Genomic DNA, 26,753 nt, shown 5'->3' with positions numbered 1-26,753 from the left:
ACTCCATGACATAAATAACAGCAAGATCCTTTTTGACCCATCTCCTAGACAAATGGAAATTAAAACAAAAATAAACAAATGGGACCTAATGAAACTTAAAAGCTTTTGCACAGCAAAGGAAACTATAAACAAGACAAAAAAACAACCCTCAGAATGGGAGAAAATATTTGCAAACAAGTCAACAAAGGATTAATCTCCAAAATATATGAACAGCTCATGCAGATTAATATTTAAAAAATAAACCCAATCAAAAAATGGGCAGAAGACCTAAATAGACATCTCTCCAGAGAAGACATACAGATGGCCAAGAGGCACATGAAAAGCTGCTCAACATCACTAATTATTAGAGAAATGCAAATCAAAACTACAATGAGGTATCACCTGACACCGGTTAGAATGGGCATCATCAGAAAATCTACAAACAATAAATGCTAGAGAGGGTGTGGAGAAAAGGGAACCCTCTTGCACTATTGGTGGGAATGTAAATTGATATAGCCACTATGGAGAACAGTATGGAGGTTCCTTAAAAAACTAAAAATAGAACTACCATATGACCCAGCAATCCCACTACTGGGCATATACCCTGAGAAAACCATAATTCAAAAACAGTCATGTACCACAATGTTCATTGCAGCTCTATTTACAATAGCCAGGACATGGAAGCCACCTAAGTGTCCATCAACAGATGAATGGATAAAGAAGATGTGGCACATATATACAATGGAATATTACTCAGCCATAAAAAGAAATGAAATTGAGCTATTTGTAGTGAGGTGGATGGACCTAGAGTCTGTCATACAGAGTGAAGTAAGTCAGAAAGAGAAAAACAACTACCGTATGCTAACACATATATATGGAATCTAAAAAAAAAAAAAAATGGTAATGAGGAACCTAGGGGCAAGACGGGAATAAAGACACAGACCTACTAGAGAATGGACTTGAGGATATTGGGAGGGGGAAGGGTAAGCTGGGACAAAGGGAGAGAAGGGCATGGACATATATACACTACCAAATATAAAATAGATAGCTAGTGGGAAGCAGCTGCATAGCACAGGGAGATCAGCTAGGTGCTTTGTGACCACCTAGAGGGGTGGGATAGGGAGGGTGGGAGGGAGGGAGACGCAAGAAGGAAGAGATGCCGGGATATATGTATAACTGATTCACTTTGTTATAAAGCAGAAACTAACACACCATTGTAAAGCAATTATACTCCAATAAAGATGTTAAAAAATAAATAAATAAAATTTAAAATAAACCTATGACTCCATATATACAGTGGAATATTAGCCATAAAAAGAAATGAAATTGAGTTATTTGTAGTGAGGTGGATGGACCTAGAGTCTGTCATACAGAGTGAAGTAAGTCAGAAAGAGAAAAACAAATACCGTATGCTAACACATATATATGGAATCTAAAAAAAAAAAAAAAGGTTCTGAAGAACCTAGAGGTAAGACAGGAATAAAGACATAGACTTAGAGAATGGACTTGAGGATATGGGGAGGGGGACGGGTAAGCTGGGACGAAGTGAGAGAGTGGCATGGACATATACACACTACCAAATGTAAAACAGATAGCTAGTGGGAAGCAGCCGCATAGCACAGGGAGATCAGCTCGGTGCTTTGTGACCACCTAGAGGGGTGGGATAGGGAGCGTGGGAGGGAGACACAGAGGGAGGAGATACAGGGATATATGTATACATATAGTTAATTCACTTTGTTATAAAGCATAAACTAACATAACATTGTAAAGCAATTATACTCCAATAAAGATGCAAAAAAAAAAAGCAAACCTATGATTCCAGAGAGTTTTAAAATTTATATTCATAACTTTATAACAACATATGTAAGATCACAGGTTTTATAAGAAAAAAGCTAAATTATAGGATTCTGCGACTTGATAAAGACTTTATTATCTCTCACTACACTAGCATTTACTTTCCTAAACATATAATGTCGTTCTTGCCCATTCTAACCCCATTCCACACACAAATAAACAATAAATTCAAACCTGAACTGTAGAAACCTAAGAACAGATTTACAATTTCTACCTGAATACAGAGCAGGGAATATAATTTAATGGAGAAGACAAAAAGCACAAATTAAAAATACTGTTTCACTAGCTTTAATCTCCAGTAGAAATTAAAATCTCACTTTGAGGATTCTCCCACCCAGTATGTTGGGCTGAGGAAGGAGGGGAATCCAGAGCCTTTTGAATAACCTCATGTCTTAATGGTTGTATTACTCTATAAATCTATTAAAAATCATTTGAATAGTACACTTAAAATGGGTGAATTTTACGGTATGTAAATTATACCTCAATAAAGCTGTTAAAAAACAAAAGTTGGTGGAACTATATCTAGATTTGTGGTTTACCTAACTGGGCTCCAGGGTTTTTTACCCTTTTTCCTGTAGTCTCACTCTAAAACATCCTCATCTAGAGAACGGACTTGAGGATATGGGGAGGGGGAAGGGTGAGCTGTGACAAAGCGAGAGAGAGGCATGGACACATATACACTACCAAACGTAAGGTAGATAGCTAGTGGGAAGCAGCCGCATAGCACAGGGAGATCAGCTCGGTGCTTTGTGACTGCCTGGAGGGGTGGGATAGGGAGGGTGGGAGGGAGGGAGACGCAAGAGGGAAGAGATATGGGAACATATGCGTATGTATAACTGATTCACTTTGTTATAGAGCAGAAACTAACGCACGATTGTAAAGCAATTATACCCCAATAAAGATGTTAAAAAAAAAAATCCTCATCTATGCCATCTCTCTACGATCTGCCACTGCAAAGCTTCCCCTTCTAGGGACGATTTCTTGAGGAATACGGGAAGCAGGACAATTCCTCCTTCCAGCCACACTGATCCTGAGCCCTGGACAGTTAGCAAGCACAGCCTGTCCCAACCACCAGGACTATGGGCTCGTCTGAAGGACAAGGCTTGGCATGCATATCAGTAAACCACCCCAAGATCACCTATATAATTAATACAATTGATGGTTACGAATTAATTCAAGAGCCTAGTCTTTCTAGGAATATAGAGGAGGTTCCCAGAAACCATATCAATAAACCATGGCTCCAGGATGATGAGAACATTAAATAATGTGTCAGGTCATTTCTATATTTGTGCCAATGTTCCTCCACTGGCCAACTGGCATTAAAGTCCCCTATTATTCAGAGGACCACTTAATGGAACAGAAGTTTTGACCTTTCTAATCCTCATTACGCACGCAACTAGCTGCATGCATGAACTGCTCACTGAAATGAAAATGGGCTCCTGGTGCACCCTCAGTCAAGGGCAACTATGGAAACTGGAACCTGGCCTTAACACTGCTTCTGGAACTAAGATACCTGCATGCGGAACTTTACATGGGATTTAGGAATAAGCTGAGTGGACAAAATATTGTACTGCCCTGAAAGTTGAGATTGCATATGATTGTCCAAAGTGTTTGGCAAGATAAGAAAATGATATAAAAAATGTAATTGAATCACGATGAAAATTCTGCCACCTAGAATTTTGGCATGTATTTATCAGGGGGTACGATGAATGGTAATCAATGGTTTCAGAATCTGAGGTACAGTTTTGATGTTGTCACTCCCCAACATGGACCAGGATTTGCCTTCATCACTCATTTTCCCTAGGTCATGGATAGTTAAGATATAAAATAAATGGCTGGTCATAAATGATCTGTAAGGTCCATTTTAATGAAAATCTTCAAAGTTTGGAATTCCCTCTAGATTCTGTTTGCTTTCATTTCTCTTTCATGAACATGATTCCATTAGCTCTAAATCTGTTATTTTGGGGGTGGCTCTCCCCAAAATTTGGGGATGACCTGACCTGCACTCTAATCTAGAAAAACAAAGAAGCCACAAAAGCTCTGCTAGAACTTCTCAAGGGAAAAGCTACTCTGAAAAGAAACTCTCTAAAAACAGAGAATTCCTGACATACAAAGCTGGGCTTCACAGCTCAAAGGTTTCAGGAAATATGTTTCCTCAATGAAGCAGCAGGTCCAGAATAAATCCCTCTGGATATGAAAGCATGAGTTCACCTAACACACTTTGAATTTAGGGTTCTAACCTTCCCAGGCTTCCTCATGCACGCCTGGGCATTCACCTAGTGTATCACATGACACAAGACACTCCTCATATTATGTCGTATACCCCTAATAGGCTTAGCGTGTCTATGGTTTAGTTACTTATTCAAACCAGAGGAAGTTTTCACTCCTGCTTAGTTATTTTTACTTTACATATTAAGAATTACTCTGTCATGAGTTTATTTTACTTGTACAGCACCTCTCTGATGGGTCAGACATTGTGTTAGGCATTTGGGATTTGAAAGGGAATTAATTAATGAGGCCCAGGCCTGCCTGTTTAGAGCTGACATCCCAGAGAGAATGTCATCCCAGCTGACATCCCAGCTGACATCCCAGAGAGAAGTGAAGCATTAACCAAAGAATCATACAGACCATATAACTGCCTACTATGCTTAGAACTTATGCCCTCCTTTTAAGGTAACGTAGATGGAAGTGACATTTTACAATTCAATGGCTCACTCCAGAGCCTCCAGTTTAACAGCTCACTAGGAAGGACTAGGGTTAGAGGACGAAGAGAATGGAGAAAGACACCATGAAGGGGAGTGGCACTAGTGGAGACTGTGAAACATAGGCAAGCAAAGCCTTCTGGGGAAAGAAGATAAAGATAAGAGAAAAAAATAATAAAACTATCATTTATTTATCACTCAACGCACACCACATTTGGAGAGATCATAGGCACATGATTTCATGTCATCCTGTAAAGTATATAAAACACAGACTCCTCAGTTTCATAAATGAGGGAAGTTGTACAAAGAGGATTAAACTGTATAAAATCACAGAGCTAGTAAATTACATAGCAGGCATTAGGATTCCTAGGAGTCTGTTCTCTCTTCTAAATCTTTATCCACTCCTCGCCCACCTTCTCTCCACCCAAACCCCATACAAATCAGAAAATTCTCCCTGGTACCTACAAACTTTTGACAAGAGAGAAGGACTATTACTGAAGGTGACTGACCGATAGTTAGGCCACTGTTTTCCCAAAAGAGAGGAAACAAATTCCTTTATATTTCAAATACCAAGCAACAAGAAATCCTTGAGTAAGAGTCTGAGTAAGGTCAACAAATTAAGAAAGCTATGATCATGGTAAAGGGAAATGAAGATTTTGCTATCCTCCAATACCAACCACTGAGTTAGCATTTAAATACCTTTTTGTGGTCCCAACATATTCTGTTCCCATTTTGCTCTTTTGGTAGGGACAGGGTAGGGAAAGAGGGAAGAGCAAGTATTAGCACGTATACTAAGCAGAGAAAGATATTTATTACATGCTTAACCTTAGCCCTCTGGCTCAAAAAAATGTGGACAAATGTAACACAGAATGAGAGCATTGGGGATTCCTTAATGAATATCAACACATTTTAGATTTATAATACTTTAAAAACCTAAGATCCAACATGCCATTTACTCCTACATAGATAAGCTGCCTCAGTCTCCAAAGTTAGAGAAAGATGGATAACAGTAAAACCCAGCATCTTTTTATTGCCTGAATCCTCCCATTACTACTCACCATGGGGTACATACATGGTACTATACAAGGAATTGGATGGAATAGAAGGAAATTTCTAGACTTTAATGAAACCACCGCTCATATTTTAAAGAAAGCTTCTAAATGAATGAATTAAACGGATAATAATATAATGCTCTTCACGTGTTTTCAATAAAGCCTTCCTCTTATGATCCTGTTTTAGGACTTGTGTAAGCATAGCCACAGCAAAACGCAGAAGTGGGCGGGATTTACCGAGCCCTTCATTCATGTGGGGAAGAGAGCTAATAGTACTAGCCCACTAGAGTCCAAAAAGGAAAGCTTCAAAAAGAAGAGCTAAAATGACCTTGGGTATATAGGTCTGACTGCTTTTTTTTTTCTTTTCCTTTCTCAAAGACTGAATAAAAGTAGTATGCATGATTTGACCCAGATAAGGAGCATGTGACGTGGCCAGATAAGGATACAATAAGCATGATGACTGGAGGAATTTTAAATCGGCACATTTAAGGGGGTTCCAAGAAAGCTGTGAAATGTGTCTCAATGGACACAATCAAGGCCTCAGGGGGAGCCCCTGTCATGGTTGTAAATGAGACAAAAGGGGAATGAATAGTGGCAATTATCCATAAATTCTTAATACCCACAAATACTCTTAATGTTTGATATGAGTTATGTTAATTTTTCAGTTAAGTAATCATCATTGAATAAAGTTAAGTTTAAACAGTTGTAAGCAACAGTATGCTGGATAAAATGTACACTATTTGACTCAACAAAATAAATATCATAAGTATCCTATATACCCAACAAATTGGTATATTTGTAATAACAAAATTGGGGCCTTCTTGGTAGCTATGCTTAGCATAGATATTATGCAGCTGTAACTGATTCAAAATCATCCCCTTATTCCTTTGTCTTTTTCTCAGGAAAATACAAAAAAAAGAATGCATCTAGTTCTAGGGAAACAGAAATCTATTTTAGATTATCCCACCCCTTTGTTTCTTATTTTTCCCCTTAAGGTGAGTACTGTTAACTGATCACAGTCTTCTGAGAGTCCAGGAAAATAAGCATTGTATCAATAATAAATATTGATTTTTATAATACTCTCCAGAAAAAGATATAATGGTGGGAATTAAGAACAGATATCTGAAGTGATATCCCAAATATTGTAGAGGATTCAGAGAAATAATGCAAGGACTCTGTACTCAAGGGACTCACATTCTAGCTCAGAAAACGAGACAAACAATGAAAAATTGAACAGCACTATAAGACAACATCGTGAGCTATCAGCTGTCAAAAGGTTAGACTTGTCATTAAATATCAAAATTCGGTAAGAGTTATTTATGTAATCATTGTACTGGGTGAAAATTAATCCCAGTCCATAAATCCAAATTGCAAAACATGTCAATTTCTTTATTTTCTTAAATCAATACAAACCCAAGTCTGTGCTAACATTACATCTTGTGATAGAAAATCAACCACGAGAACATATAAAAATCTCAGGCTCCTACATAATGTTAAAGAATTGAGAACCCCCTTTAGTAAGGCCATTGGTGGAGAACAGAAAGAGGAACCAAGCTCTCTCAAGTCTCTTCTTATAAGGTCACTAACCCCATCACGAAAGCTCCACCCTCGGTCTTCCCTGGTGGCGCAGTGGTTGAAAGTCCACCTGCCGATTCAGGGGACACGGGTTCGTGACCCGGTCCGGGAGGATCCCACATGGCTAGGCCCGTGGGCCATGGCCGTTGAGCTTGCGCGTCCGGAGCCTGTGCTCCGCAGGGGGAGAGGCCACAACAGTGAGAGGCCCGCGTACCGCAAAAAAAAAAAAAAAGAAAGAAAGAAAGTTCCAACCTCATAACCTAATTACCTCCCAAAGGCCCCATCTCCAAATACCATCACATTATGGGTGAGATTTCAACATATGAATTTTGGAGGGATAGAAACATTCAGTCTATAGCATCATCCTAGAGAAAAACTTTCAAGAAACCTGCCCAGTGGTCACAAACTATGAAACTTAACACAAGTATAGCAATTCAAGAATACATATCCAGTTATCACTGGTACAAAACCATAAACAAACATAAGTAGAGAGTACTAAGGAGAGAAACCGGTAGACTAACGCCAACATATTATTTTGGTTGCATATGAAAACCCTTTAAAATAAATAAGAGCTACATTTCCATTATGTCAAAATTATCATTATAGCATACACAGATGCTATAACGCAGTAAATGCAGTAAAGTGTAACTGAAGGAGGGCATACCCCCTTCAGACACCTATTTATCCTTCACTAGATGAGCAACTAAAATGCAGAGATAGAAACACGCCCTGAAACAGTGTCATGAAGCACTTTTTCTGGTTTCTGTGTTAAGGTATAATCATTGATGTCCTAGAGTTACCACTGAATGAAATATAATGCTAAAAATAATTTCCAGATGTACTGAGTGCCTCTCATATGCCAGGCATAGTGCTATGTGCTTTATACACACCATTTCATGTAATAGAGAAATTCTTCTATGTCAGTTTATTTATTATCTTTTTAGAGGTGAGGAAGGCAAGGCTCAGAGAAGATAAGCCAGGTTTTCAAGGCTGCACTGGGATCATAGACTTATAATGCACATCTTTCTAATCTAATATTTTCCAGTCTAAGACTCTATGAAATGTCATGGATCCTTAATCAAAAGGATACTCAAGCAGACATACTAACTTAAAAGTTTAGTAATATCTAATATATTCTCCAGGCATCAATGGAGTTGACTGAACCCCAACAAGACCAAAAGACTAAAGAGGGGCCTTTTCAGGCTGACACAGGTCTAAGCAGAAGAGGGACCTGAAGCTCCATTTAACCAAACTTCACAAATCCTGTCACTACCTTCAAACTAAGAGCACATGTGTGTGGCTGATTCCCTTTGTTGTACAGCAGAAACTAACACAACATTGTAAAGCAACTATACTCCAATTAAAAAGAAAATTAAGAGCACGTGTCTCCTCCAGGCACATGATGTCCTTAATGACAGTCTCAATGTTCAGTCCCACAGGATATAATGTCCTGCTTCAGCAGAAACTATTAAAATTGACATGGACTTGTTGCCATAAAACTGAGGAATGAATCCCAGCTCTACCAAAGAGTTTTCTGTGCATTTTTGGCTAAGTCATGCACTCCTTCTTAAATCCATTTTTCACCAACTTCATAGTTTCAGGGAGTCAGATAATATAAACAAATGTACTAGGTAAACTATAAAGAATTATACAACTTATACATGTGATTAATTCATTTAATCAGTCATAAGAAACCCTATGGTCATAGTGTACATTGGGTTAAGAATGGAGAGTCTAGAACTATCTGCTAGTTGACTCTTGTCTCAAGCACTAATTAGCTATATGGTCTTGGGCAAGGTGTTTGATGTATTGGTGTCTCTATCTCCTTATCTGTAAAATGGAGATAGTAATATACATGTGAGCATTAAACATGCAATGTAAAATGAGGATAAAAATGTAAAATGCAGAAAACAATAAATGGGATAAACAATAAATAATAAGAGGAACAAATATGTAAATATATGTAAAAACTTTTACAATGGAAGAATAGGCTATGTATCATTATTAGTGAAATCATCACCACCACGTCGTCATCACCAGTACCATTATTAGTAAAGATCACTAAAGCTCTAATATTTCTTTAAGTGGTAGAACCCTCAGAGTTTTCAAGTAAGATTAAAAAAAAACAAAACAAAACTCTGACCTCTAGCTTTAACAAACATAGCATAATTGTTTTCGGAGGATATGTAGACATATCTACAAGTATGCATTGAGACAGAAAAAAAAATGCTGTTTTATCATTTTTATCACTTGATAAAAGCCGGATGCAAATGATTATGTTTAAAAAGCTAGTCTCCATTCTTATGAAAGTATAGCTTGTGAAAATATTATTATAGAACAGTTTTTAAATGAAAAACAGAGTTCATGAAGTCTCTTATTCAGGTCTCGCCAAGCCAATACATTATCTTCCCCCCATTAAAAAGCTTTGGACCATCTGTCCTATCTAGGCTACCAGCTGCTATGATCTCTAGAAATATCTCCTCAATTGTAGGTACAAATTAGGTTTTTCCATAAGAAAAAACTGTAGATTAGCTGTATTTACAAATAAAAATTTTTAAATCCAGTTTTGTCTTTGTGGCAGGTGACTTGATTTCAGTAATGAAGATGACTTGCACAGGCAGGTCCCTTGGGAGACTGAAATGTTTCTACTATCAAAGCTATTGCTGGTGGGAACATTGGGGTACTTTTGCTCCCATCCAAAATCAAACCTAAAATTATTATATCATTTTAAAAAGTGATTGTAACAGAAACCAACTGTGGGTTTGGAAGAAATCACCACATGAATGGGCACTACAGAAATGACCCTTAACACAGTATATATGATGGGTGATGATGACCCCTCATCATACATACTGCAATTAACTATTTCTAGCTAATAGTGACCGTAACTCTGAATATCCAGGGACATTTTATTAAACCTTAGGAATTCAACAAGCTGTAATACAATTCATCTTTGAAAGGGAAACAATCAAAAAGAAGAGGAAGCAATTAGGAAACTGAAAGGTGAAAGACGCCCCCCGCCAACCCTCACCCCCGGTCAAATAAAATGTCTATAGAAAGGCTTAGGCTGGAGGTTTAGACTTCAGAGGTCTTTACAGTCTGCTGATCACACCTCCTCCATGACACGTCCTCCAACCCTATCTCCCAACACACAGCACTTTCTTTGTTCTCTCCTTAACCCTCCACCTGTAAAGTCCTTATTATTTTCTCATCCTCCTGCCATCCTGTGTAGGATTCCTTGTGAAGAACTGTGTCTGCCTATCTGCTTTCCATATCCTATTCCTTTCATTATTACTTGATCGTCAAGCTTCCATCTGGAGCACTTTGTGCCTGAGTCTCAGAGTTCCTGAGTTCAGATCATGGCTTTGGCACTACCCCTCAACCTTGGGAAATGTGTTTGACCTTCTCACTCTCAGTTTCCTTATCTGTAGATTGAGGATGATAATAATTGAGATTCAATGATGGCATTTAACCTTAGAAAGTGGTGAATTAATTGATGCGTGTAAAGCTCTTAAAAAGATCTCATAGTAAACACTTGGTAGATGTTAGCTATTACTATATTATTATTATTATTTCCATGTCTATAATGCTGACTCCTTTCTCCTCCTCTCCTCTTGGTTCCTTTGTCTGAATGCCCTTTATTCTAATCCCACACGTTAACAACCTTGCCCATCCTTCAAAGCTTAGGACCACTGCCACTTCCTCCACCACTGTCCCTTGGTTTCTCACCCAAAAAGCATCAATCCCTCTTCTGAAACCTCTAGTGGTTAACCCAAAACTCTGATGTGCTTCTCACTTTCTATGTTATATTCTAGAGATTCACATGTACATCTTATCATATTTATAAGTCTGTGCACCCTTAGAGAGCAGGTTCTGTGTATTTTATTTCCTGCTGGCCTGCCCAACTGAGAACTCATGGTAAGTACATACCGGATCAGGCTGTTCAGTATAGTAGTCACTAGTGACATGCAGCTTCTAACTTTTAAATTAATTAAAATGAAATAAAACTATTAATTCAGTTCTTCAGTCTCATTAGCCAAATTTTATATAGTCAATAAGCCACCTGTGAGAACTGGCTTCTATACTGGACAGTACACATACAGAACATTCCCATCATCACAGAAACTTCTATTGGACACTGTTGCAATAGATGGTACTTGAATAAATAAATGTTTTATGATTTTTAGAGCCCCTCTGGATTTTAGAATTATTATATCCTCAAAAACTCTATCTCACCATAAGCCTTTATCAAATAGATGCTCAAATGAAAACAAGATATACATCATCAATTTATCCTATAGGACTAGTGAAAAAATCATTTCTAGTGTAAGTATTGATAGTAATGAGGGCAGAACCAGTTCCTTTTTGCAGCTAGCTGAAGAGTATCCCAACATGGGAAAGCCATCTCCCTCTTTCAGAATGATGGGAAGCCCACCTACTCTCTGGTTCTAGAATGACCAGTCTCTCAAACCATAGCTAATCCATATAAAATTCATGCCCAGATTTCCAAATTTCTTTATCAAGTTTCAGATAAGTATTTTCCAGGAAATAAAAGGGAACCATATAGCTTAATGTGCCCTAACATGAGGCGAGGCTAAAGCCTTGCAAACGCTTCCTGTTGCACTTAGAATAAAATCCAAGCCTCGTCAAATGTTCTGGAAGTTACCTATCCACTTAAGCTTCATCTGTCTCCTTTGACTGCTGGCTTCCAGCCATACCAGCCTCCTTTCAGTTCAAGGAACAGGCAGTTCTCCCCCTTCCAACCCTGCTCTCCACCCCCAACACAGCTAACAACACACTGCACAGCACACTGAAGGGCAGACTGCTCCAGTCCTCACTTTGATTTCCACTTCCTTGGAGCCGTCTTCCATGACCAGTCAACACAAAATAGCTCCTTTCTTTATTATTTTTTATAGTATCTCTCACTTCCCTTCATTTATAATTTGATATTTGTTTGTTAACCTGTTTCCTGCAACAGACATTAAGTTTGGCGAATGCCAGGACTATACTGTTTTAGTTTCCACTATTTATCCAGCATCTTACGTTGTGGCTGCTCAATACTTAAGAAATATTTATTAAATAAAGGAAAGAAACAGAATCCCAGATGCCAACATGATTATGTTGGAGGAAACAATGTAGTGATTTTTATTTTAAAGAAATGAATTTTAAACTAACTCATTTTTTGTAATTGCCTTTATAGATGTGTGTGTGTGTGTGTGTGTGTGTGTGTGTGTGTGTGTGTGTGTGTGTGTGTGTGTGTGTGTTGGGGGGAGACATGGAGAGAGGCAGAGGGAGAGAGGTTTTATATTCAAAATATCATATAAAATTATAAAATCTATCATTTGTTCCAACATCTAAGGTCTGAGAGACGTTCACATATTTTTAGAGAGAAAATTATGAGGCAGTCATTTTTGATGCACAGTATGAGATTTGGTCACTCTTAGGGACACTGTGAACTCGGATTTAATCTCCAATGTTCATTATATTTAGTGGCTTAAAATACTGGAACAGTGCCCAGATGGAAAGTGGCGAGATATTTAAGATTGATATAGCTAACTATATAACTGTGAATAATAAAAAACAGCCTTTCCATAAAAGTAATGCATTTTTCACTCTATTAGTTGGGATGAATTAGAAAGTTGAAAAATAAAGGCAGATATCTAAAAAAATATGAGATAATCATAAAAAATTAGATACCCCTTTGGACTTATTTTTTTTCCATCTCTTTTATAGCTCACGTCAAACGTCAATGGAACAACATATAGTACAAGAAATCATTTTAAACGACACTAAGTTGTAAGATATGTATGTATACACACACACACACACACACACACTCACACACAGCATTGTAACCTTGATTTCCTATATATGTTGACCCACATGCAGAACTGATTTATTTACAGCCCGAAAACACTTTCTGAAAATGAGCCAACAGGATCCATATCAATCTGGAAAAGCATTTAGGCTATAAAAAACCATCAGAATTATGGGGCACTGAATTCCCCCGATCAAGAGAAACAAATCACTACCAGAGGGGCAACTAATTCTGTTCTCTCTTTCATTTTAATTCATAAAGTCAAGATACTATCTTAATCTAATGTATTTTTAGAACTCTAACGGGCTTTAGACAGGTCCAGATGCTTTGTTTATTTTGCTGTGCTGATAATTTCACATTGGCCTCATAACTGGATTTCTCAAAGTTCACTGACATTTCAGTTGGTTTCAATGATCATTAAAGGTTTTTTTTTTTCTTTAATCTAAATTTGCTTCATGCTCATAGGATTGTTCACATGCAAACAAACCCATCAGAAAACAGCTCATTTCCACATTAGAGGGCCATGCTCTGGTTGCAAGATCCTTGTCACTATTAACTGAATGTCATGCAACTGATACCTGAACATTATTATCACCGGTAAGTGACCATCAGGCATATGCATTGTGAGAAAAGACACTGAAATATAGTTTCAGCTGTGTTCTATAATTCATTCTAAGGACCATGTTGATGAGGTAGATGAATGAATGGATGAATGAATGAGTCAATAGGTACCTGAAGTCTCAGCAGTTATTCACACTGCTTATATATAAGTAAATTTATTTGAAACATTTAAATTAAATTTAAACCTTAGTTATTAAACCTCTTATTTTAAAATTTCACAATGAGAGTATTTTACTTAAAAAGGGAAGACTGATATTTCTCACCTGGACTATGAATTACTTCCTAGCTAACAAATAAGAAATGTGCTTAATAACATCTTTCTTAATTCACATCTTTACAATGAGTTTCCTGAAAGGAAGCACAAGGGAAAAGAAGAGGTCCCCAACCTATTCTGGAAGCAAAATGTACGACCAGTGAAATAAAGTAGGCATTGACTTTGCATCAGGATTATAAAAGGATTCATCAGGATTTCTACCTGGCATCCAAGCATAGGATTTACCAAGAGACATATGACATACTGATATTATCTTCACAGGACATAAGATAGGACCAATAATATTTCAATTTTTCTTATGCTTTCAGAAAATAAAATGGCAAACAGCATACTGAGAATTTTTTATTAGATGATAATAAAACTGTTTAATTAGTCCGTCTCCAGAGGCAGAACCCTTCTCCAGAAGTCTTCCTGTGATTTTCTATACGAAATTGCAAGGAAAAGAGTTTCTTTCCTCTGGGATTTTATTAAGGACAAATCCATAGTCTCAACCCAATAATCAAATAAGCAGATATAACCACAAGGTGTTAAACTCAATATATTTCCCAGGACTGTTTGATAATATTACTCCAAAACAAATGTTTTTAAACATAAATTTGTCTCTTGTTTTCTAACCATATATACATCTAGTGGTCTGCTCCATGGTAAACTGTTAGTTTTCATGGTGTTGTTTCAACAAGTGGATTATAAACTGGTAGAGATTATTTGCCTAGCTAGCATATAAAGCATATGGTTTACCTATATTTAAGCAGATATAAGTCAAATTTACAAGTTAAAATATAAAATTACTAGCAATACAAAGTATTTTATTGAAATATTTATCCAATCATTTTCACATAAACAACGAACTTGGCCAAAGAGTTAGAACTTAAATATAATTTTTCCTAATTTATTATTTAGAAATAGCACATATATAACTTGGAAAAAATCTAGTTTGCTACTTCCCTGTTTCATCTGCTCACTTTTCTCAAATCCACAATGTTCAAAATCAAAAAAAAGATCTTTTTTAGACAAATGCTTCATGCAAGATCTGACTTCATGGAAGGTATATTATCAATTAAAACAACACATTGCACTTCTATAATATACATTTTAACAAATAGTTTTTCATACTCTTTAAGTTTATTTACATGACAGAAAATTTATCACATGGGAAAACAGGAATTTAACTCACCAGAGTTTAACTTGAGTTTAGCTAGAGATTAAAGAAAACCATATATTATTTAATTTTTTTTTCAGATAAAACATGAATTTCAAAGAAATGCAAGCTTTCAAGATTTCCTCATACTTCTTGTCCAGACACTAGCATGCATACCATTTCTATTCTGTCTTCAGAAAAATGCAGTCCTTCTAGATCTCCTACATTACAATACATACATAAGTTTAAAAAAAACAAGATTCATGGACCTCACTCCAAATACACTGAATCAGAATGGGGTAAGGAAAGAATGCTGGAATCTGCATATCAAAAGGCATAGAAGATCATTCTTACCCATATCAAAACTGAGAACTACTACTTTAGGAATTCAGGCTAAAAAGTTAGAAAAACATTAATTCAGTGATTTAACCTTGAAATTTCTTGGCTCTGTGATATTTTGATTTTAAAAAATGATTTTTAGGAAGCCCTTCTAGTAAATCCCAAAAAATGATCACCAATCCCTCCTAATCTTATATGTACACCCTTCTACAATGTGACTTCACAGCTCCTTCTAGGAAGAGGTGGTATATATATATATATCTATCTACTTCTTGCTATCAGTTCTTGGGCATGTGACATACTTCAGCAACCATGACAGAAGCAGAGACTTGTGCCATGGAGCATCCCCTATCTTGCTGCTGCCATGTGAAGAAGCCTGGACTAGCCTGCTTGATACTAGAGACACATGACACAGTTGCCTCCGTCCTTGCAGTCAGCAGTGAAACATGTGAAGAAGGCCATCCAGTACCAGCCTGCCCCTAGCGGACTGCAGCAGTGAATGTGAGCCCAGGAGACACCTGGAAAAAAACTGTCCGACTGGGCCCAGCCCAAAATGCCAACCCATACTATTGCAAGTTCATAAATGATTGTTGTTTTAGGACACTAATATTGTGGGTGGTTTATTATATAGCAAAAGCTAACTGATATACCCCTTCTTACAAAAAGAAAAAATAAATAGGAGACAAAGTTTTTGAAGTCAATTTTGGTGGTGCTAAAACTTTACCACACTCTTGGATTATTTCAAATTTCAGGACCTGATATAAGTGGTAAACATGCTTGTATAGGACCAACTGGATTCCAGATATTTTGTCTTACCTAACCAAATGTCACTGAGAGATGTTACCCATTCAGGAAGAAAAAAAATTACTTTCTAGAAATAAACATGAAAAAAACACACAACTGGAAAATCAACTGTGACGTTTAGTTTTGACTTTTACAAAGGAATTTCACTTGCATTATTGAAAATCTAAGTTTACCATGGTAACTGCTTCATACATCACTTTTATTCCTAACAAAGGTATTTGTAGAGGATGAAGTGAACTATACTAGAACATGAAATTCTCATCATAATGTTTGTGTAAGATATCTTGAAAATCCTATCACCACGCTTCCTTTGTATAAAATTTCTTTATTACATTTATGACAATTAGAATTGTTCCTACATGATTGAAGATAATGACATAAAGTATGTGAATATGCTTTAAAAACTGTCTTAGACTATAAAATGTTACATATTATTATAACAACAATAGTATTATATTGGGGAGAATTCCATTACGTAGATTTGATTTATTTAAGGTAAGAGTACCTACTCTGTGCCACGCACATGTTTAAGTATCAGGGATGTTGAAGTTAATAAGATGGGAAATGTCCTGTTCTAATGGAAACTAATATTTTAGCAGGAAGAACAAGATAATTTCCAAAGCTTATAAGTCCTGTGAAGAAAACAAAACAGGAAAATGTGAAAGATCATGGCAGATAATTTAGAGTGGGGATCAGGGATCTCTTGGGGAAGTGACATTTAAGATGGGATCTGAAATTTAAAAAAAAGAAGCCCGTTATGCAAATTTTAAGATGGGAGGACAGAAAGTTCAAAGGACCTAAAGTAGGAATGATATTGTCCTTTTTGGATTCCAAAAGAAGGCCAGCATGACTGATATGCAGTGAACCAAAAGGAAAGTGCTAAGAAAGAAGATTAGAAAAGTGTAGAGGGGGTGGAGGACATAGTCTTAGAAGCCACTAGAATTCATTCAGATCTTATCCTAAATGTCTACGTATATGTGAAACCTGCAAAGTCATTTTTGACAGAGCTGTATGGCTTTGTTTGCCAATAGAACTATTTGACATTGAAAACACACCATAAGCATACAAGTTGTACAGAATGTTAACTGAAGCAATGAAATGATTTCACATTGACTACTAAATGAGTAAGAATCAGAAATATTTGGGAACAGCAAAATATTTTGGTTCCATAAAAGGTTTACCATCCTAGTTAAAGCCCTTTAAATACTTCCTAAACTCTTCCCACCTGGATACTTTGGCCTTAACATGTTCATGTGTTAACAGAACAGCAACAACAACAACAACAAGTACAGAACTAGTCAATGAAGTGTCTTTTTAAAGAACTTATTCAAACAAGTCTAGAAGAAAAGCTATAAATTAAGAGGATGGTCACTAAAATTAGACTGTTTTAGTAAATTAGTGTTCGGGCATATTAAAGATATCGTTGTGTGTGGAAAGAAAAGATGAAAAAAATTCACGAATAATCTAAAGTCCAGTGACTCTATTAAAATCCAATGAATTACAATTGTCAGTCATATGGAAGCAACATATGTGTCCATCAACAAGTGACCATCTAAAGAAGATGTGGTATATGTATACTGTGGAATACTACTCAGCCACAAAAAAGAATGAAATTTTGCCATTTGCAGCAACATGGATGGACCTGGAGGGCACTATGCTAAGTGAAATAAGTCAGACATAGAAAGACAAATACTGTATGACATCACTTATATGTGGAATCTAAAAAATACAACAAACTAGTGAATACAACAAAAACAGATTCACAGATACAGAGAACAAACTACTGGTTGCCAATGGGTAGAGGGAACAGGGGAGGGGAGATATAGGGGTAGATGATTAAGAGGTACAAACTATTAGGTATAAAATAAGCTACAAGGATATATTGTACAACATGGAGAATATAGCCAATAATTCATAATAACTATAAATGAAATATAACCTTTAAAAATTGTGAACCACTATACTGTACACCTGTAACTTACATAATAATGTATACCAACTATACGTCAATTTAAAAAGACACTAAAAAAAAATTAAATAAATAAAATAAAATCCAACTACTTATAAACTGGAGACAACTCTGCTATAAATAACAAAAGATAATTTATTTCTTCTAAATTAACTATATACATTATATCATTTGCATATGATGAGAACTGAGTTAATAAGAAGTAGAAATGGTTATGTTTGAGATTTGAAGTAAATACTGAAAATCTAGGAATGATGGTAGAAGGAGCCTTAAAAGAATTTTTGAGTCTATTTACACAATAGGAAAAAATGTTTAAAATATACAGAACTAAATAATATAGAAAATAAATTACCATGGAAATAAATTTGAATAAACTGGTGTGTAGTGTTAATATTTCTTTACATGCAATATTTTGGGACTGTAATGGATTCCCTCATAAAAGCAAACTTAAAACTGTATCTTACAATAATAATCCAGTAAAGAAATTATTTATTGGATAATTTATTAACCAACCAGTCAATAATTTTACTGGTATATAAGCAGTAAAATGCTAAAACACAAAATAATGTTCACTTAGGTTTAAATATTTCACACTAAGTAGGTATTCAATAAAATCTACAGTATACTGTAACAAAAAATGGCTACAGTCTACATCTCAAATTCTTTCCAAGTAAAACTGATAAAACTGTGTTCAAGTCCCATAACCAACTAGTGAGAAAAAAGTAAGAAGGGAGGAACATAAGAGACTTAGGAACAAACCGAAGGAAATGGAATAAAAAAGTACTCCTTGGGAGACTTTAATGTCTAACACTACAGAGGAAATATTTTTTTAATATTGAAAAATTTAATGTACCAATAAATTGAAACAAAGGAAGAATTTCAGAGAGGCCAAAAACATAGTTAAAGCAGAAACTAGTAGATAATTAAGCAACAAAGTTTGCTTTCATCGTGAGGGTTTCTGCCAAATTCTGGAAAACTTAAGATTCTTCTTTGAAATATATCCAGAGAACAGAGGAGAGGAAATCTATGCATAAATACAGAACCACAAAACTGAAGAATAATCTTGCCACACCAAAAGGATAACAAACAAACCTGCCTGTTTTGAATCTGGCACTGTGTTGAGGGTAAATAAATAAACAAACTCTCCTGAGACTTCACAACCATAAGCTGGACCTCATATGGGTTCACAGTCTAAATTTATACTACCATGTCACGAAAAAGCAGCAAGGCTAGGATTTAATTTAAAGTGTTCCAGGTGTGGTATGCTCCCTGATGTCAGAAATAACAAACAAAAGCTTTCTCTAGGGGAAAACTCCTTCAACCCAGGCCTCAAAGAATTCCCATATATAAAATTTTAAGTAAAATGAGAAGATCTAAGTTAAAAACAAGGAAAAACTCACCATTAACAAGAGTTGGAGAAAAAACACAGTAGAATAAGATCCACAAATACTTCACTTATTGGAACTATCACCACAGAATGCTAACTATATATATTAATACCATCAAAAATTAAAATTTAAAATATGACTTAGGAGTAAGAAACTCAATTTTTAAAATAACTGAGTATATTAAAAATAAATTTCTATAAATAATATATAATTAGAAATTAATACTCAAAGAAGTGACTAAACAGATTAGACAGAATATTAGACTTGTAAGCTGGGAAGCAGTTTCAAAGAATTCACCCTAATTTAAGCATGGAAAAACAAAGATATGGGAAATAAGAAAAACACTTAAGATACACCAAGGTATCATAAGAAGATGTAACACAACATAATCGAATTTCCAGCAGAAGATCACAGAGATAAAGAAGAAGCAACAATATTTGAAGCGATACCAGAAAATTGCAAAACTGTTGAAAGATATGAATCCTGAGCTCTAGTAAAATACATAAATTGAAAACAATATAAATAAAAATTCATTCCAAGATACATATAGTGAACCTATAGAATACCAAAGACAATGACAAGATCTTAGAGTAGAAAAAAAAGACAATTTAGGGCTAGACAGCAATTAGAATGATGATTGATTTCTAGATAACAATAAAAGGCAATGTGAAATAATATCTTCCTAATGCTGAAAAGAAAAAAAATCAAAATAAAATTATATACTCCAAAACCAAAAGTGAATCAATGAAATTTCAGACAAAATCCAAAATAAAGTGTACCACAGGCTAACTAAAATAATCACAGATATAATTAAGACTGAAGGAAAATGATACCAGATGGGAGCTTTGAAATGTAATAAGAAATGATCAGAAATATGTTGGTTAATATTTTGGTAACTCTGCAAAAATACATATTGGGGAAAGCAAGATAGAATGACAATAGAGGGGAAAATAGCACTAACATTGCAAGGAGGTGATGGCCATTAATGTGTCCTTAGATCTTTATGCAGCTCAAAAAAGATGTGTACACATTCATTAATCTTAGATTTTATTAATTAGGAATGGCAAAGTGTCAAAGTAACTACTAAAGGAATGGAAAGTCAGTGTAAAACTTCCAAACGGCCAAAGGAAAAAACCAAACAAACAAAAAAACAAAAAGAAGAAAAATCTAAAAGAAAGCAATAAAAGAACTTTTAAAAATCACAAATAATATAGAAACAAATCCAAATATTTCAGCAATCAAGTAAATAGATACAAATAAAAGAATCTGGATTTCCCTGGTGGCGCAGTGGTTGAGAGTCCGCCTGCCAATGCAGGGGACACGGGTTCGTGCCCCAGTCCGGGAGGATCCCACATGCCGCGGAGCGGCTGTGCCCGTGAGCCATGGCCGCTGAGCCTGCGCATCCAGAGCCTGTGCTCCACAAGGGGAGAGGCCACAACAGTGAGAGGCCCGTGTACCGCAAAAAAATTTAAAAAAATAAAATAAAAGAATCTCAGCTATATGCTACTTACATAAGACACACCTAAAACATAACACCAAATGGGTGAAAGTACAGATTTTGAAAAAGGATATATCAAGCAAAACATAAAGCACAAGAAAAGTAGTATAGCTATATTACTAGTAAACAAAATAGACTCAAAAGGTAGAAAGCACTTTTAGAGATAAAGGACAATGTAATGATAAATTTTCCTATTTACCAGGAAAACAATTCTGAACATCTATATACCCAAACAACACTACCCATAACACATAAGGCAAAAATTAATGGAATTATATAACACGGAAAAAGTCCATAACACCTTAGAAATTTAAAGATCAGATATACAGAAGTTGCTAAAGCTATAGAAAATTTAAACAACACAATGAACAAGATTGCTCAAATATACATATATTGAACAACATATGTACCATTAACAGAATATTTTCTACATGGAACAGTTACACACACACATAAAGACAATATTCTCTATGTGTCTGAAGGACTGGTATCATAGAGTATACACTGTATTCACTAATCACAAAATAAATAAATTAGAAATCAATAACAAAATAACAAATAGATAACTAGAAAAACTACATATATATGGAAATTTTAAAACTACTAAATCACTCATCAGTCAAAGAAAAACTCATTGGGAGTTAGATATTTAAAACTTAACACTAGATACCAAATTTGCTGGATGCAACTAACGGGTATATACAGAAAAGTTGGAAAAAGTTCAGAATTAATGGGCCCAGCATCAATTTAAGAAGTTAAGCAAAGAACAACGGATTAAGCTTAAAGAAAATAGAAGGTAGGAAAGAGAAGTTGAAATTAACAAAATTGAGAACATCAAAGCTGTAAGAATAGCAAAGAAAAATCCTAGCGAACTAGGAATAGAAGGGACTTCTTTGTTTTACATGCGTCTTTTTCTTCCAGCTTTATTGAGGAAAACTGACAAAACTGTATATATTAAAATATTATAAAAATATATATATGTATAACTGAACCACTTTGCTGTACACCTGAAACTAACACAACATAGCATACCAACTATACTTGAATAAAAATTAAAAAAAATAAAGTATACAACATGATGATATGATACGCATATACATTGTGAAAATCATTACCAAGATCAAGTTAATTAACACATCCATCACCTCATTAACTCTTTTTGTGTGTGTGGTAAAAACTCTTAAGATCCACTCTCAGCAAATTTTAAGTATACAATATCATATTATCAACTATAGTCCCCATGCTGTATATTAGATCCTCAGAGCATATTCATCTTATAACTGAGTTTGTACCCTTTGACAAGCATCTCCCCATTTCCTCACACCACAGCCCTAGCAACTACCGTCATATTCTCTATTCTGTAAGATTTGCTTTCTTATTTTTAAGAGTTCACATATAAATGATACCATACAGTATTTGTCTTTCTCTATCTGTCATATTTCATTTGACATAATGTCCTCCAGGTTCATCCATGTCCTTGCAAATGGCAGGATTTTCTTCATTCTCCTGATTGAATAATATTCCATTGTATATACCACATTTTTTTTTTTTTTTTTGCTGTACGCGGGGCTCTCACTGTTGTGGCCTCTCCCATTGCAGAGCACAGGCTCCAGATGCGCAGGCTCGGTGGGCATGGCTCACGGGCCTAGCTGCTCCGCGGCAATGTGGGATCTTCCTGGACCAGGGCACGAACCCACGTCCCCTGCATCAGCAGGCAGACTCTCAACCACTGCACCACTAGGGAAGCCCCAGAAGCTTTTTATTTGATGCAATCCTATTTATTTATTTGTACTTCCTTGCCTATGTTTTTGGTGTGATAGCCAAATAAGATCAAAGTACAGAAGCTTTTCCCTTATGGGTTCATTTAAGTGTTTTAAGGTTTCAGGTCTTACATTTAAGTCTTTAGCCCATTTCAAGATAATTTTCATGATGGGTGTAAGGTAGGGATCCAGTTTTAATTTTTTGCATGTGGATATTCACAATAACATTTATTGCAGAGGATATCCTTTCCCCATTGTGTGTTCTTGATGCTTTTATCAAATGTTAGTTGACCATATACTATGGGCTTATTTCTGGGCACTCTATTCTGTTCCACTGATCTATGTGCTGTTTATATGCCAGTGCCATACTACCTTGAGTACTACAAATCAGTTACTGTGTACACCACACTAACAGAATGAAGGGTAAAAAACCATGATTACCTCAATAGGTGAGGAAAAGCATTTGACAAAATTCAATCCTTTCATGATAAAAACTCCCAACAACTTAACATAATAAAGGCAAACCTACCATCATACTCAGTGGTAAAAAGCTTAAAGTCTTTCCTCTAAGATCATGAATAAGACAAAGATACCCATTCTCACCACTTCTATTCAACACAGTACTGAAAGTCCTAGCCAAAGCAATTAGGCAAGAAAAAGAAAAGGCACACAAATTGAAAAGGAAAAAGTAAAATTTTCTTTGTTTGCAGATGACATAAACTTATATATAGAAAATAATACTCTACCAAAAACTGTGGGAATTAATAGACAAACTAAGTAGAGTTGCACGACAACATATGAAAATCAGTTGTGGTTCTATACACTAACAATGAACTATTGGGAAGAAAAATTAAGAAAGCAATCCCATTACAGAAACATGAAAAACAGTAAATACATAGGAATAAATTTAGCCACAGAGGTGAAAGACATGTACAATGAATACTGTAAGACACTGATGAAAGAAAAAAGTATTTCATCAATGTCTTAGAGGTGCCATTGTTAAAAAAAGAGACACAAGGAGAGGTACGTTTGCTCCAGAAACTGGCAACCGCGGCTGGGTTAGTGCTTTCATCCTGGGGAATGTAGCTCACCTGGGATAACTTATTGTGAAAAAGCTGTGTGGTGTCTTGAAAAGAATGTGGTTTCTAGAGTCAGACAGAGGTGACTTCAGATTGCAGCTCTGCTACTTAGCTGAATAACTTTGGATTGGATCAAGATGGCAAAGTAGAAGGGCATGCACTAACTCCCTCTTGCAAGAGCACTGGAATCACAACTAACTGCTGAACAATCATCAAGAGGAAGACACTGGAACTCACCATAAAAGACACCCCACATCCAAAGAGAAGCTGCAATGAGACAGTATGAGGGGCGCAATCACAATAAAATCAAATCCCATAACTGCTGGGTGGGTGACTCACAAACTGGAGAACAATTACACCACAGAAGTCCACCCACTGGAGTGAAGGTTCTGAGCCCCATGTCAGGCTTCCAAACATTGGGATCCAGCAACGAGAGGAGAAATTCCCAGAGAATCAGACTTTGAAGGCTAGAGGGAATTGACTGCGGGACTTCTACAGGACTGAGGAAAACAGACACTCCACTCTTGGATGGCACACACAAAGTAGTGTGCAAATCAGGACCCAGGGGGAAGGAGCAGTGACCCCATAGGAGACTGAACCAGACCTACCTGCTAGTGTTGGAGGGTCTCCTGCAGAGGTTGGGGGTGGCTCTGGCTCACTGCAGGGACAGGGACACTGGCAGTGGAGGTTCTGGGAGGTGTTCCTTGGCATGAGCCATCCTGGAGTCCGGCACTGGACCCACCAAAAAGCCTGTAGCCTCTAGTGCAGGGTGGCCTCAAGTCAAACAACTAACAGGGAGGGAACTCAGGTCCACAAATCAGCAGAAAAGCATATTAAAGTTTTACCGAGCTCTGCCCACCAGAGCAATACCCAGCTTTACCCACCACCAGTCCCTCCCACCAGGAAGCTTGCACAAGCCTCTTAAATAGCCTCACCCACCAGAGGGCAGACAGCAGAAGCAAGAAGAACTACAATACTGCAAACTGTGGAAGGAAAACCACACTCACAGAAAAACAGACAAAATGAAAACACAGAGGGCAATGTGCCAGATGAAGGAACGAGATAAAACCCCAGAAAACAGAAAAACGAAATGAAGTGGAAATGTGCAACCTTCCAGAAAAAGAATTCAAAATAATGATAGTGAAGATGATCCAGGACCTCAGAAAAAGAATGGAGGCAAAGATCGAGAAGATGCAAGAAATGTTTAACAAAGACCTAGAAGAATTAAAGAACAAACAGACAGAGATGAACAATACAATAACTGAAATGAAAAATATACTAGAAGGAATCAATAGCAGAATAACTAAGGCAGAAGAACGAATAAGTGACCTGGAAAACAGAATGGTGGAATTCACTGCTGTGGAACAGAATAAAGCAAAAAGAATGGAAAGAAATGAAGACGGCCAAAGAGATCTCTGGGACAACATTAAATACACCAACATTTGCATTATAGGGGTCCCAGAAGGAGAAGAGAGAAAGGACCCGAGAAAATACTGGAAGAGATTATAGTCGAAAAATACTCTGACATGGGAAAGGAAATAGCCACCCAAGTTCAGGAAGCACAGAGAGTCCCAGGCAGGATAAACCCAAGGAGAAACATGCCAAGACACACAGTAATCAAACTGACAAAAATTAAAGACAAAGAAAAATTATTAGAAGCAACAAGGGAAAAACGACAAATAACATACAAAGGAACTCCCATAAGGTTAAGAGCTGGTTTCTCAGCAGAAACTCTACAAGTCAGATGGGAGTGGCACGATATACTGAAAGTGATGAAAGGGAAGAAACTACAACCAAGATGACTCTACCTGGCAAGGACTTTATTTAGATTCAATGGAGAAATCAAAAGCTTTACACACAAGCAAAAGCTAAGGGAATTCAGCACCACCAAACCCGCTCTATAACAAATGTTAAAGGAACTTCTCTAAGTGGGAGACACAAGAGATGAAAAGGACCTACAAAAACAAACCCATGACAATTAAGAAAATGGTAATAGGAACATACATATTGATAATTACCTTAAATGTGAATGGATTAAATGCTCCAAAAGACACCAAAAGACACAGGCTTGCTGAATGGATACAAAAACATGACCCATATATATGCTGTCTATAAGAGAACCACTTCAAACCTAGGGACACATACAGACTGAAAGTGAGGGGATGGAAAAAGATATTCCATGAAAATGGAAATCAAAAGAAAGCTGGAGTAGCAATACTCATACAGATAACATAGACTTTAAAATAAAGAATGTTACAAGAGACAAGGAAGTACACTAACACTACATAATGATCAATGGATCAATCTAAGCAGAAGATATAGCAATTCTAAATATATATGCACCCAACATAGGAGCACCTTAATACATAAGGCAACTGCTAACAGCTATAAAAGAGGAAATGGACAGTAACACAATAATAGTGGGGGACTTTAACACCTCACTTACACCAATGGACAGATCATCCAAACAGAAAATTAATAAGGAAACACAGCTTTAAATGACACAATAGACCAGATAGGTTTAATTGATATTTATAGGACATTCCATCCAAAAACAGCAGATCACACTTTCTTCTCAAGTGCACACAGATCATTCTCCAGGATATATCACATCCTGCATCACAAATCAAGCCTCAGGAAATTTAAGAAAACTGAAATTGTATCAAGCACCTTTTCTGACCACAGCGCTGTGAGATTAGAAATAAATTACAGGGGGAAAAAATACGTAAAAAACACAAACACATGGAGGCTAAACAATATGTTACTTAAATAACCAAGAGGTCACTGAAGAAATCAAAGAGGAAATCAAAAAATACCTAGAGACAAATGACAACGACAACAGGACGATCCAAAACCTATGACATGCACCAAAAGCAGTTCTAAGAGGGAAGTATATAGCAATA

The 26,753-nt window shown here is 36.3% G+C and overlaps 1 protein-coding gene and 1 long non-coding RNA gene across 4 annotated transcripts in view; one reads left to right on the top strand and one right to left on the bottom strand.

The window, feature by feature from the left end:
• LOC125964175 (uncharacterized) overlaps positions 1-915 on the top strand; it is a 392,160-nt gene extending 391,245 nt beyond the window's left edge. For both annotated transcript variants that reach the window (XR_007476835.1, XR_007476834.1), the window contains exon 2: positions 809-915. This is a non-coding gene — a long non-coding RNA (uncharacterized LOC125964175). The remainder of the gene's footprint in view (positions 1-808) is intronic.
• Positions 1-26,753, bottom strand: part of KCNIP4 (potassium voltage-gated channel interacting protein 4) — a 1,200,268-nt gene that overhangs the window by 1,054,963 nt on the left and 118,552 nt on the right. The window lies entirely within an intron of this gene.

Source organism: Orcinus orca, chromosome 4, assembly GCF_937001465.1.
Source record: "Orcinus orca chromosome 4, mOrcOrc1.1, whole genome shotgun sequence".
Classification (NCBI taxonomy): Eukaryota; Metazoa; Chordata; class Mammalia; order Artiodactyla; family Delphinidae; genus Orcinus; species Orcinus orca.
This window is presented reverse-complemented; position numbering and strand designations above follow the sequence as displayed.